This window comes from Gouania willdenowi, chromosome 6 (assembly GCF_900634775.1).
Source record: "Gouania willdenowi chromosome 6, fGouWil2.1, whole genome shotgun sequence".
NCBI lineage: Eukaryota > Metazoa > Chordata > Actinopteri > Blenniiformes > Gobiesocidae > Gouania > Gouania willdenowi.
The window spans coordinates 61,216,898-61,231,030 of NC_041049.1; positions in this window are offsets into that span (position 1 = coordinate 61,216,898).

The window sequence follows — 14,133 nt, forward strand, 5'->3', positions numbered from 1 at the left end:
ATTAAATGGCTACATTTCTTAAGTGTCTATTAAGCGAGGGTATTAAATGCTCGCAAAATAATGGTCAGCAGTAAAACCATTGCTTTTATATTCTCACCATCAGTGCAATCAAGGTCAAATTTCCTGCAAAATGCTGCTTTAATAAGTGAAGTATCTTAAATATAGAGACGAGTTAAAGCATTAATCTGGAGTTTCTGCTGTGAGGAGAAGATAATGAGGAAATGCATTAATATTAAATATTTACATGTTTGATTCGAATCAATAGCAGTCTTCTGTAATATTTTAGCTGAGAGAACAATTTGCTCTGGTCAATATAAACCAGTGGATGTTTGTGAGGATGGTTTCATACATTTAAAATACTAGAGCAACGTAAGTCGTGTGGTGAAAGGCACAGGATGTGGGCTTTGCTTTGATTAAAAGAGCAAGGTGTAGAATAAAGGCCAGTAAAGTGTTGTGTCCATATGGCCCCGAGGCCCCGAGGCTGTCGGCCTCCACTGGGGGGGGGGGGGGGGGGGGGGGCCTTGGCACTTTTCTCTCTGCTGGGACCCCAGCTGGTAAAACAAACCCCATTTACTTCTCTGTGCTGCCTCAGCCACCATTATGGACCTTGGCTATGGCTCAGCCTCTCTCTGGCATAATTAGCAGCGCCGACGCCGCAACAATTACAGGCGCGCTCCGCACTTACACCATGAATCAAAGAACGAGCTAACGGGAACAAAACAGAGTGAAGACGCTTCAGATCACTGCTGCTTTCAAATGAAATGGAATAAAAAAAGTAAAAGGCTGTGTGGAGCTCCAAGCCCACAATCATTAGCCTGTAATTAGTTTACACAAAGCTCCCTGTTAAACGGCAAAATACAGTAATTAACAGATGACAGAAAATCAAAGGCTACTTTGTAAGCATATGAGAAATAGAAGCCAGCGGCTGGAAGGCTGTGTAATGATTGTATCTGAAGTAAAACAAATGGTTTACCAATGATTTAGTACATTTCATTTCTTCTGAAGAAGGTCCAAGATTAAATCCATAGACATGGTTGATTATGGATCCCGAGTCTGTATTTGTATCAGGTTCGATTAGAAACAAGAAAGACATTTTGAATTATTAACTGTTTTAAAATCAGTTAAGATCAATTCAAACGGCAGTGACTACAAGACAACTGCTGTGTTTTAATCCTCATACTAACGTACTAGTCATACTAATGTACTACTCTATACTAACGTACTAGTCATACTAATGTACTACTCTATACTAACACTACTCATACTAATGTACTACTCTATACTAACGTACTACTCATACTAACGTACTAGTCATACTAACATACTACTCATACTAATGTACTACTCTATACTAACATACTACTCATACTAACATACTAGTCATACTAATTTACTACTCTATACTAACACTACTCATACTAACATACTAGTCATACTAATGTACTACTCTATACTGACATACTACTCATACTAATGTACTAGTCATACTAATGTACTACTCTATACTAACATACTACTCATACTAATGTACTAGTCATACTAATGTATTAATCTATACTAACATACTACTCATACTAATGTACTACTCTATACTAACGTACTAGTCATACTAATGTACTACTCTATACTAACGTACTAGTCATACTAATGTACTACTCTATACTAACGTACTAGTCATACTAATGTACTACTCTATACTAACACTACTCATACTAATGTACTACTCTATACTAACGTACTAGTCATACTAATGTACTACTCTATACTAACGTACTAGTCATACTAATGTACTACTCTATACTAACACTACTCATACTAATGTACTACTCATACTAACGTACTAGTCATACTAATGTACTACTCTATACTAACGTACTAGTCATACTAATGTACTACTCTATACTAACACTACTCATACTAATGTACTACTCTATACTAACGTACTACTCATACTAACGTACTAGTCATACTAACATACTACTCATACTAATGTACTACTCTATACTAACATACTACTCATACTAACATACTAGTCATACTATCATACTACTCATACTAATGTACTACTCTATACTAACATACTACTCATACTAACATACTAGTCATACTAATTTACTACTCTATACTAACACTACTCATACTAACATACTAGTCATACTAATGTACTACTCTATACTGACATACTACTCATACTAATGTACTAGTCATACTAATGTACTACTCTATACTAACATACTACTCATACTAATGTACTAGTCATACTAATGTATTAATCTATACTAACATACTACTCATACTAATGTACTACTCTATACTAACATACTACTCATACTAACGTACTAGTCATACTAATGTACTACTCTATACTAACATACTACTCATACTAATGTACTAGTCATACTAATGTACTTTCTATACTAACATACTACTCATACTAATGTACTAGTCATACTAACATACTACTCATACTAATGTACTACTCTATACTAACATACTACTCATACTAACATACTAGTCATACTAATTTACTACTCTATACTAACACTACTCATACTAACATACTAGTCATACTAATGTACTACTCTATACTGACATACTACTCATACTAACATACTAGTCATACTAATTTACTACTCTATACTAACACTACTCATACTAACATACTAGTCATACTAATGTACTACTCTATACTGACATACTACTCATACTAATGTACTACTCTATACTAACATACTACTCAGACTAACGTACTAGTCATACTAATGTATTACTCTATACTAACATACTACTCATACTAATGTACTACTCTATACTAACATACTACTCATACTAATGTACTGTTAATACTAATGTACTACTCTATACTAACATACTACTCATACTAATGTACTAGTCATACTAATGTACTTTCTATACTAACATACTACTCATACTAATGTACTACTCTATACTGACATACTACTCTATACTAACATACTACTCATACTAACGTACTAGTCATACTAACGTAGTAGTCATACTAATGTACTACTCTATACTAACATACTACTCATACTAACGTACTAGTCATACTAATGTACTACTCTATACTAACATACTACTCATACAAATGTACTACTCTATACAAACATACTACTCATACTAACGTACTAGTCATACTAATGTACTACTCTATACTAACATACTGCTCTATACTAACATACTTCTCATACTAACGTACTAGTCATACTAACGTAGTAGTCATACTAATGTCCTACTCTATACTAACATACTACTCATACTAACGTACTACTCATACTAACGTACTAGTCATACTAATGTACTACTCTATACTAACATACTACTCTATTCTAACATACTACTCATACTAACGTACTAGTCATACTAATGTCCTACTCTATACTAACATACTACTCTATACTAACGTACTAGTCATACTAACGTAGTAGTCATACTAATGTACTACTCTATACTAACATACTACTCATACTAATGTACTACTCTATACTAACATACAATACTAATGTACTAGTCATACTAATGTACTACTCTATACTAACATACTATACTAATGTACTAGTCATACTAATGTACTACTCTATACTAACATACTATACTAATGTACTAGTCATACTAATGTACTACTCTATACTAACATACAATACTAATGTACTAGTCATACTAATGTACTACTCTATACTAACATACTATACTAATGTACTAGTCATACTAATGTACTACTCAAGGAAGTTATTCTGCGTGTGTGTGTGCATGCATGCGTGTGTGTTTGTGGAGCAAATTTCTCCCCGAAACGGTGTTTGTGCGCGCATACAAACACTCATGGTGCATGCTCACAAACACTCGTCGTGCGCGCACATACACAAACACTCGTAGTGCCTGCATCCACACAAACACTTGTGCGCGCGTGCACAAACACAAACACTCGTAGTGTGCGCACACAATTGCGCGTCCACACAAACACTCGTGGTGCACACAAACATTGATAATGAAATTCTTTGCCAACACTTTTAGTAGTCGCTTTTTATCAATATCATCGATTCGTTGTTGCAGCCTAACATAAACTCCCCAAATTACTCCAAAATTACACAAAACCACAGAACAATGCACAAAATGAGATACATTTGATCCATAAACGACTGTGTTCTACTGCTGTAGCCTCGCTCTGGAAGCTCTTTTTTTAATTAACAGTTGAATTATTACTCCAGGTGTTAGTTTGCCTCATGGTTGTTTCTCATTTCTCATTCGAACAAACTTTCTTTTTTTTTTTTTAAATCAACGGTTTTAACATCATTTAGGTTTTAGTCCCAATGTTTCAAACAATGTATGACAAAATATGAAGCTCCAAGCTACACACGAGCATCTCTCTGACCCCATTGTGAACTCAGCGTTTAGTTATTAATAGATGAAAGAATCTCACTCTTACAGAGAGGCTCCATTTGAACACAAGGAATAATCTTAGTTCTAATAGGACTTCACTGTAACGTTACCACATTAACTTTAAATGCCTTTATCTCATTGGTGTGAGTTTAATAATAACAGCAATAAACTTTATTTGTGTTGCACTTTTGGAGAACAAGTGCTTTGGTGGGAGCCATAAAAAACGGTTATAACAATAAAAAATACTTATTTAGCAGGAGATAATAAGGGAGACAAATCAAAAAGCAAAAAGTCAGCAACTTCAATAAAACTCTGCGTTTGGTTTAATGTATAAAAAGTGTTTTCAGGATGCTTATCATGTGTGTTTTAGGTGGTATGGAGATAACATTTATTTCCACTTTTTACCTGAACTCATTCTTTCTTTCATAACTCTGAATCATAACAACGGTTATTCCTGCGGGGCTCAGTAGTAGTAGCTCAGATGGCATAAATCACAGCACGCTGGTCTATGGGCGTCATGCTGGGGGTCCGAGAAGCCAGAGCTGAATGTTCACACCAAAAGGACAGCAACAATACACAAAATGACTCAAAAACACAAGACAACAGCAAAAAATAGATGCAATGACAAATGGAAAATACAAAACGAGAGCAAAAATAAACAAAATGACAACAAAATTACTCCAAAAGCACAAAGAAACTTCAAAATAGAGTGTAAAAATAAATTTAACAAAAATAACAGAATAATATGCAGATATTAACAGAAAACCAACTAAACCACTACAAAAACAAGAGTACTCAGAGAGCGCCAAACATCCTCTTTTACAGATGTTTTCAGTTATCTGCAGATCAGCAATCCTGATCAGGGTTTCTAACCACAATACAGTATATGCAAATGTATGGGCACCCCATTTAAAAAAAAAAAAAAAAAAAAATCACAATTAATTGCGCAATCCAAATCTGATCCAGATGGAACTCAAAGGAACCAATTAGAGATAACTGAGTCAATTCTCATAAAATCCATTACAAACCAAGATATTATTTTTTATTTCGTCAACGATGATAAGAGATAAGGATTTTTGGGATTTTGAAACTGATCCAGAATGTAAGGTATTTTTTGGCTAAAATTTTGTCAAAATCCGTTTAGTTTTTTTGACCTCATCCTGCTAACAGACAAATAAACAAATAAACACCAGTGGCAATATGACCTCATAGGTAATAAAAATACACAACACCTTTGTTCTTTCCTGCATTAATGCTCAGATTGGTCCTCTGTTCATCTGGATGTTGACATTGTGGCCCTCAGATTAGACGAACACATATTTGCGGCCCTGTGAGAAAAGTTTCCAATCTCTGATGTAGTAGATGTCTTCTTCTGTCCAGGTGGTACATCAACACTAGGGGGCGCTGATTGTTAAGTTGTGCATATTGAAATAAACTTTTTAGCATGATTTTGCAACAAACCACATTTAAAAAACGTGTTATTTTTTTTAATGTTACTTTTGACCAGATTTACAGCAATATTTGTAAAATTTGTGACATTTTTTTTAATATGTTAATGTTAAATCTAAAGGTTACATTTTAATATAAATATTAAATCTAAATCTATTTTCTAAATGGTAAATTTTAAATCTAAATGTTAAATATGAATATAAATCTAAATGTCTAGGGTGAAACTAAGTATTTAGCAAATATGCAAATTCACTGTATAATTTAGCATTTAGATTTAGATTTTACATTTAGATTTAGCATTTACATTTAGCATTCATATTTTGACATTCATATTTAAATTTAATTTTTAGATTTAGCATTTAGATTTAGAATTCAACATTTAGATTGAGATTTAATATTTACATGTAACATTTAAATTTAGCATTTAGATTTAGCATTTAAATTTAGATTAACATTTGGATTTAACATTGACATTATATTTCTATAAGAAAAAAAATCACAAAAATAGTTTTTAAAACGTGTTTTTCTGCTAAATCATGCTAAAAAAAAGTTGCTGTTTATTTTAGCATGCGCAACTTTCCAATCTGTGCCCCATACACACCTGCTGCTGTCAAAGCCTCCTTTCTTCTGACTTGGTGCTGCAGAGATGTGTAACAGCTGGTTCTTCAAGACCCAAGATTAGTACACACTCAACTCATCAAAGTCCTCCTGCATGGTGCACACACACACACACGCACACACACACACACACACATCAAAGGTCTGCTTCCCTTTAATCAGGTTTCTCATGCACTTCAAAGAACGTAGACCGTATGAGTGTGTCAGGAAAGGTTAGACCACAGTAATTGTGTGTCTTTCAACTGTTGTTTCTTGACCTGACTTATCAGTGTGTACACACACACACACACACACACACACACACTAGGAATCTATTATTGAAATAGCCAGCAGGCTGTTGACCTCTCCTGTATTCCAGCAGGTTGAATTGATAAAAGCTGCCTGTGGGAAGTCTCTCCTATCCTTCACATCTTTAATGTGTGCTACCAATGAGCTCCCTGGGAATACAACTAATTACTTCACATCTGTATCTATTTGATCCACAAGAAATGATCCCTTCTGTCACTGGTACAATGTGCTGCCAGCCCCGGGTTGCAGTGATTCATCTCAGCAACACGTCTGGCACAGTTAAACAACAAAACAGCGAGAAAATCAATTGGAATAAAATAGAAAAAGACTGTGCTGTGTTGCACATTTAATCTGGCACAACGGGGTGTGAAAGCAGGAAGAGAGAAAAAATAAATGCATGTGAAGCAGGAATAGGTGGAAACAGCTTAATTTTAATGCCTAGGTTAATCAAAATCATTAAAAGATTGCAGGATGGAGGGATGTGTTAAAAGAAGAAGTGTAATTGTTAAACAGATTGTATTTAAAAGTGTGGTTCTCTTGTGTTCACAATAAAATTACATTGGATTAGTTACAAAAGTAGTAATAAAAACTGTGGCTTTTTCAGGTCAACTGAGCCGTAACAGCCACCTCTATAGTGCCCTCTAGAGGGAACAATTATGAACTACATCAGAAACAACAAATGAATGCATTGCATTCCAGGGTTGGAGTCAATTACATTTTAAATTACCTATGTTCAATTACAATTAAATTAAGATTATAGTGACCAGCATTTTTTTTTTTTTCAAATTACAATTAAATTACAATTGTTTTTATTCTCAGGAAGCCTATTACAATTACATTCATACTTACTAAAGTTAAATTACAATTATGTTCTCAATTACTGAGTTTTTAACAAATTAGCCCATAAAAAATAACCTTCCTCTTGTGTTAGCTTTCTGTTAGCATCTCTTATCATCACATTTATTTTCTATCCATTGGTTACCTTGTTAGGTTCACTAATCAATGAAAATATAGGTTTTAATCTTTTTGGTGTTGGCACTACTTGAGAGAAAATGTGTCAAATTAACAAACTAAAACATTAAAAACATGTGGTTTTATGTTTATTTTTAGTTCAAAATGTTAATCATGATAATAATGGTGAAAATGATCTCGATTAGAACATGAACTGAAAATACAAGGGTCGGTCTTGGTTCCACATCAGGTGCGAGATGACCAGAAATGATAAAAAACTATAGAAATATATTCATTCAGGAGGCACTAAATATTGTTTCATTCCACTTATTTACAGTGAGATTCTTTATAATGTGTTTTATCACTCATTCATTCCATCATTATGATGTATAGTTGTTTTTTTTTTTTATAGAATTCTGAGCAAAATGTTATACAAATGGGGGTACATTGATTCAGAAATAAGAGATAAGTTTGAGAACCACTGTTCTGCTGTAACGTGTCACCATCAGGACTTTTTTTTTTTGTTTTAGCTCGTGCGTGTCTGAATTCCTGCGTCACAGAGAATCCTCAACAGAATCAAGGTAATTAAATGATTGGATTCATGCTAATTAACAACAATGGGGTTCAACTTTCTAATTATCCTTTGCTCACACAGCCACCCCAGGAGCAAATAAAGCATTCCATCTGCTCGTAATTAGGCCTAAAAATTTCAGACAATAGTTTAATGATTTACTATGTGCATCGTGCCTGATTACAGTCAACATGTAAGTGCTGTGGTGAAATTAGAGCAGGAAGTGATCATAGCTGGCACTAATGTAATATTGAAAAAAAAAATTTGCCCTTTGTGTCTCTTGTGAATAATCAACCTAATGGGTTTTCATTTGCCTAATCTACAAATGAAATGACGATTGAGACCAAATTATTGGGTTTCCTGGCGTTGGGACCACCATCATCCTGTGAGTGCTGCAGTACTCAAGTAAAAGTATCGATACTTGAATTAAAAAATGACTCTGGTAAAAGTAAAAGTATTGATTTTGCTCCCTAATTTGAGTAAAAGTAAATTTTAAAACATACATGCTACTAAATGTACTTATGTAAAAAATATGTAATAAGATTTAAACCAGCAAATTCAGTGTCTTTTATTTTTTAAGAACTTGCAGAATAGTGGTACATGGAAACATGTTAATTATTTTACCTTTCAACACTTTAGCGAGAATTTAGCTCTTATAATAATAAATACTATTTGTAAATAAAATGTGTCAAGATAAAAAAAATAAATAAATTAGTGCAAATGCGCAATAAAACCCAGAGCATCTTTGATTTAACATTTTTAAGAACTTGTAGAAAACTGGTACATGTAGATAAATTCAATCTGTTTCCCTTTATGAACGCCTGGATAATTTAACACTCATTATAGATCAAATTTGAGAAGAAAAGAAAAAAATGCAAATGCTCAATTAAACCCAGAGCAGCTTTGAGTTTATCATTTTTTAAAAACTTGAATATGTTAACCATAAAACTAAAAAAGGAAATGCCTAACTACCAGCATTTTGCGTCTTTTTACGTCATCTTCAAAAGTCTTTAGTCATTTTTTAAATGTAAGGAGTAGAAAGTGCAGATATTTGTTTAAAAGAAGAAAAAAAAACTAAGGAGTAAAAGTAAAAAGTTGCCCAAAAAAAGAAATACTTAAGTACAGATACCAGAGAACTGGGCAGCAATAGGGCAGGTAAATATATACAGGAAATAAAAGATATTAATCAAGATATGTGGGCACAACATGTGGGTTTGGCTGTATTTACTATAGTAACCCCCTACATCAGTGAGGTCAAGCTTACATAGTGAAACCCTGAACTGTGTAATGCTCATTATGTTCAGCCTATGGATTTAAACACTCACTGGTTTAATAGGTTCTAACATAATATAGCTGATTTCATGTGCCATAAAGTGTAAAAGCTACAATTAATGTAGTAGATTAAAAGAGTTAGTTACTTTATTATGATTTGGCTAAGAGTGGGGTGTTGGGGTGTCAAACTCATATTGGTTTAGCAAAACAAATGCTTTAATTCTTGATTGACATGGGACCAAACATAAGAAAACATATTGATTATTTTTATTTTAATGATCTCTACTTTGTTTTAGAGCCTAGGTTACCAAAGTGGGGTACTCAAATGAAAAATTAAAAATAGCCCAATTACACATTGAGCTAGCCAAATGTGCTGTAAACACTTTGATGCCCTTTGCCACCACGTACTTGAGTGAAAGTAGATTTCCAGCTTTGACAAACATTAAAACAAAATAGAGAACAAGACTTTGTGTGGAGAATGGTTTAAGACTGTCACAGCAAATTTGCGGTTGCCCTCATTTGGAGACATGATTTGTGCTCTGGTTGAATGATGAAGTCCAGTCAAAACAAGATGATTTTATAAAAAAGGATTTATTATAAACTAAATGAAAAAGAGTACAAAAAAAGGTCTTCCATCCTGTAGGAAGGGCAACTAACTGGAAAGTTCCACAGCTTAAACTTTATACAGATACAGAAAAGTCCCACCCTGATGAGAGGAAAAGGAGGGGGTCAGATGCCCCCCACAGTGGAGACGTTAGAGCAATGATGTCTGTCTTGATAATGTGTGTGCGTCAGTTGGTGTGTGTGTGTGTGTGATGTGAATGTGAGTTTGAGTTTGGCCTCGGTCAGATGCAGCTTATCTGTGTGCGTAGGTCAAAGAATGTGAGCTGGCCATCTAAACCCTGTGAAAGGCTCTGTTTATCATAGACCTTCAGCAGAGACTGTTTGTTGCTGGCACTGTGAATACAGCACAATCCGTCTGTACTGCGGGTAATCTAATCTAACATGACTTGGCAAAGGAGCAACGTCTCTGTTCAAAAGTACGATATAATGCAGTCATTGTGTATAAACACGTGACAAATTGTACACGTGAACACACATTTGTTAATATGATGATTAATATAATAATTGCCATAACAACTCACTCTCTCAAACACAGCCAAACATTCAGAGTGATGTGCATCCTCTCCACCTCACCATTCTCATTAATGCTGTAGTTAGTTAGTTGTATTTCACAGTTTAGGGTGATGAAAAAAAGAGATTTGTTTTACTGAAAATGCCAGTAGGCTAGCTTAAATAAATTGAGTGATAACTGTGAACAAGATGTTTTATTGTGTGCATGCTTACAGATTTATTTTTATTATATATAATTTCTCAACAAGATAGGTAAAATTCTGAGACAAATCTCAAGGTATGTCTACATTACACTGTAAAGAACTAAAAAAAATGGAGGAAATAACTGGACTCAATCATTCTTAGCATGTAATTACTTAATTCTATTAAGTTGTACTTAAAGCTGTGGTATGTAGAATTGTGAGGTTTACGCTCCCCCTCCCCTCCTGAACAAAACTCTTGCGTGCACGTGCACACTATGGAACTCTTTGCCACTGTTTTCTCCATAGAGACTAGTAACAAATTTAGGAACTTTATCTTGTGTTATTGGAAAGTTTCCTGATGTTTTAGAGACATGAAAGCAAGTATCACTCACTGCTGTGAGGACAGTAAGAGGGTCAGAATCACAGCTGCTGCTCAAGCACAGCATTGGATTACATTATGCATTACAATATAATAAGATGATGGATATTTGACCAAATAAAACCAAAAATAAATAAAAAATAAATAACTTACAAACTGCAGCTTTATAGTTTACTCAAGAAATATTAGTTAAAGTTACTCAAAGAAGGATGAAAATGCTACACAAACTTGACATAACTAAGTTGAGCATAAACTACTTAATCTATTTAATGACTTTGAACGTTCGGGTTTACAATGTGTACATGACATTACATTATTAAGTTTTTTAAGAGTGTAGGGGTAAAAGGTCTGAAGGGGTACGGGACTGTGAAAAGTTTGGGAACCGCTGTTTTAGAGCAAATGCTAACAAATACAGTACATTGTAAAAATGGATTTGTATCTCTTTTCAGTAAACTATGGCAGTTGCCGCAAGTTGGGCATTAAAGCATTTTTTTAGGCCGGGCTACCGGACTCAAAACACCACTCACTTTGTTCTTCTTCGTGTTCTTGTTCTTTTTGTTGTTGTTGTGTACACTAGTTAAAATCGCTACTCCTCTGTTATTCGTGAACGGATCGGGTTAAAATTTGGTATGTATAATCAATGGATGTGTACGCATTAACGCTATGAGCCCAATTTTCTATTTGGGGCCCAGGGGGCTTGATTTCTCATTTATTTGCAAGTCAAATATTATGACAGTTGGTGGTACCGAATCATTGGCACATACCAATATATAAATGTGTTCCATTTATTATTTATTTATTTATTTATTCAGTTTATTTCCGACATGGTTACATTCACTTTTTTTTTACATGCTGAAAAAGGAGACGAGAGAAGCAGTTTGCTTATCTGGGTCCCGTCCCCTGTTTTACCATCGCAAATTCCATCGTTTTGATGAGGATTGGTTTTCCGTTCTCTTCTCCCAGCGGTGTGATGTAAATCCTGCAGTTTCTTGTCCAAGTCTTCACAATTTTTCCTCCTTTTTTTATTTGGCGTGCCTTCCATGCAATGCTTGCATTTTGTTTCGTCAGGTTTTCATTGATGTACACCTTCGTTCCCTTGAGTTTATTTCCTTGCTTCAGTAGTTGTCCTTTGAATTTCATATTCGTGAAGGCTATTTTTACAGCTCTGTTATCATTTTTCTTTGGCAGGAGATGGCAGGAGTTGATGTTGTCAGGGTTCAGGACAATGTCCTTCCATCACCCCGTACATGTCACGTGGGCCCCATTTTTCCACTGACTACTCCTCCGTCAGTTCTAGTTTGATCGGAATGCAGTTTGGTATGAAAACTCTATGAATGAATATGATGAGACGCTCGGAGCCCTTTTTTTGAAATGGGGCCCAGGGGCCCACCCCCCACTTCCGGTAATTTCCAAATTTATGGGAACATAGTCGTGTGTGTGTGTGTGTGTGTTCTTGTTAAGTTAAAAATCTTCTTAATGATGGGATGTGAAACTGGTCCTCTTGTAGTACTTGATGTGCTTCCAGTTGGCGCCAGATGCTGGGAATGGGAGAAAAGGAGCGATACGACACACACACACACACACACACACACACACACACACACACACACACACACACACACACACACACACACACACACACACACACACACACACACACACACACACACACACACACACACACACACACACACACACACACACACACACACACACACACACACACACACCATTGTGCCACTGCCTCGCTAACACACATCAACTCAATCTCACTTTGGGCACTTTGCTTCTCAGGGAAGCCGTTTACTTTAGGAACATCTTTTTGCAATTAATTCCATCTGTAAGGTACATGATGCCACTGCCAAGGGTAGATTAGCAGGCTTAATTAACAGGGTGTTAATGTTTAACGAGTGAGAGCATACATTTATTTCAAATTTACGCGCACACACGGCAATGTTAAACCTAAATGAACATGTAAGCACTAATTAACATTATGTCAGCACTTGAAAAGATGTTCAGGCCAGATGACGCAGCACAGACATGACACCTACACTGCGTGGAATGCACACAGCATTAAGGGTTGCAACACTCAAATAATTCACCATTATTATCATTATTATAATTATTACCCTGTGACAAACAAGCGGGTCAGAAAATAAATGGATGGATTTATATTATTATACTTTATTTGATTGTATATAAATCGCTTATATACAACGTTATACTGTCAGCTAATTTCTTTGTTATAAATCTGTTTAAAGTTTTATATTATTATATTTTATATAGTGCTTTTCATAGACACTCAAGGGGCTTTGCAATATTATTTCACGCCACACACAGTGGTGGTAAACTACTGTTGTAGCCACAGCTCCCCAAAATTCTGACAACCCCAAACAATTTTTTCCAGAATTAGTTTTTGATCATGTTTTTTATACTTTCTTCTTGTCTTTATACTGCAAGTAGATTTATATTTGCGAAAGTGAAGGTATTTTGTGTTGAGATTGTGTGTTGTGCTTTGATTTGAAACTAATAATAATAATATTTATTCAATATTTATTCATGCAGTACCAACCCCAAGGTTGGAAAAACACTGCACTAGAGGAACTGCCACCCTTACATGTTTCTACGTAGTTCATGTGTGATAAAGTGGTTTTCTTTCTTTGTTATATTATTGTAAATATTGGTTGTATCATTGTTATATTTGATACTATGGGTAAATGACACTAGGTCTCTATCATTGGTGCATGCGTTACATACTGACTCAGAGGGCCAATTTAGAGAAATCTGGATGATCCTGTCCAAAAAATATCTCCACAAAACTCTGATATAGCAAATATATCCTGTATGCTACCCATCATAAAGCACTGTAACTGTATAAGAGTAAAAGGCAG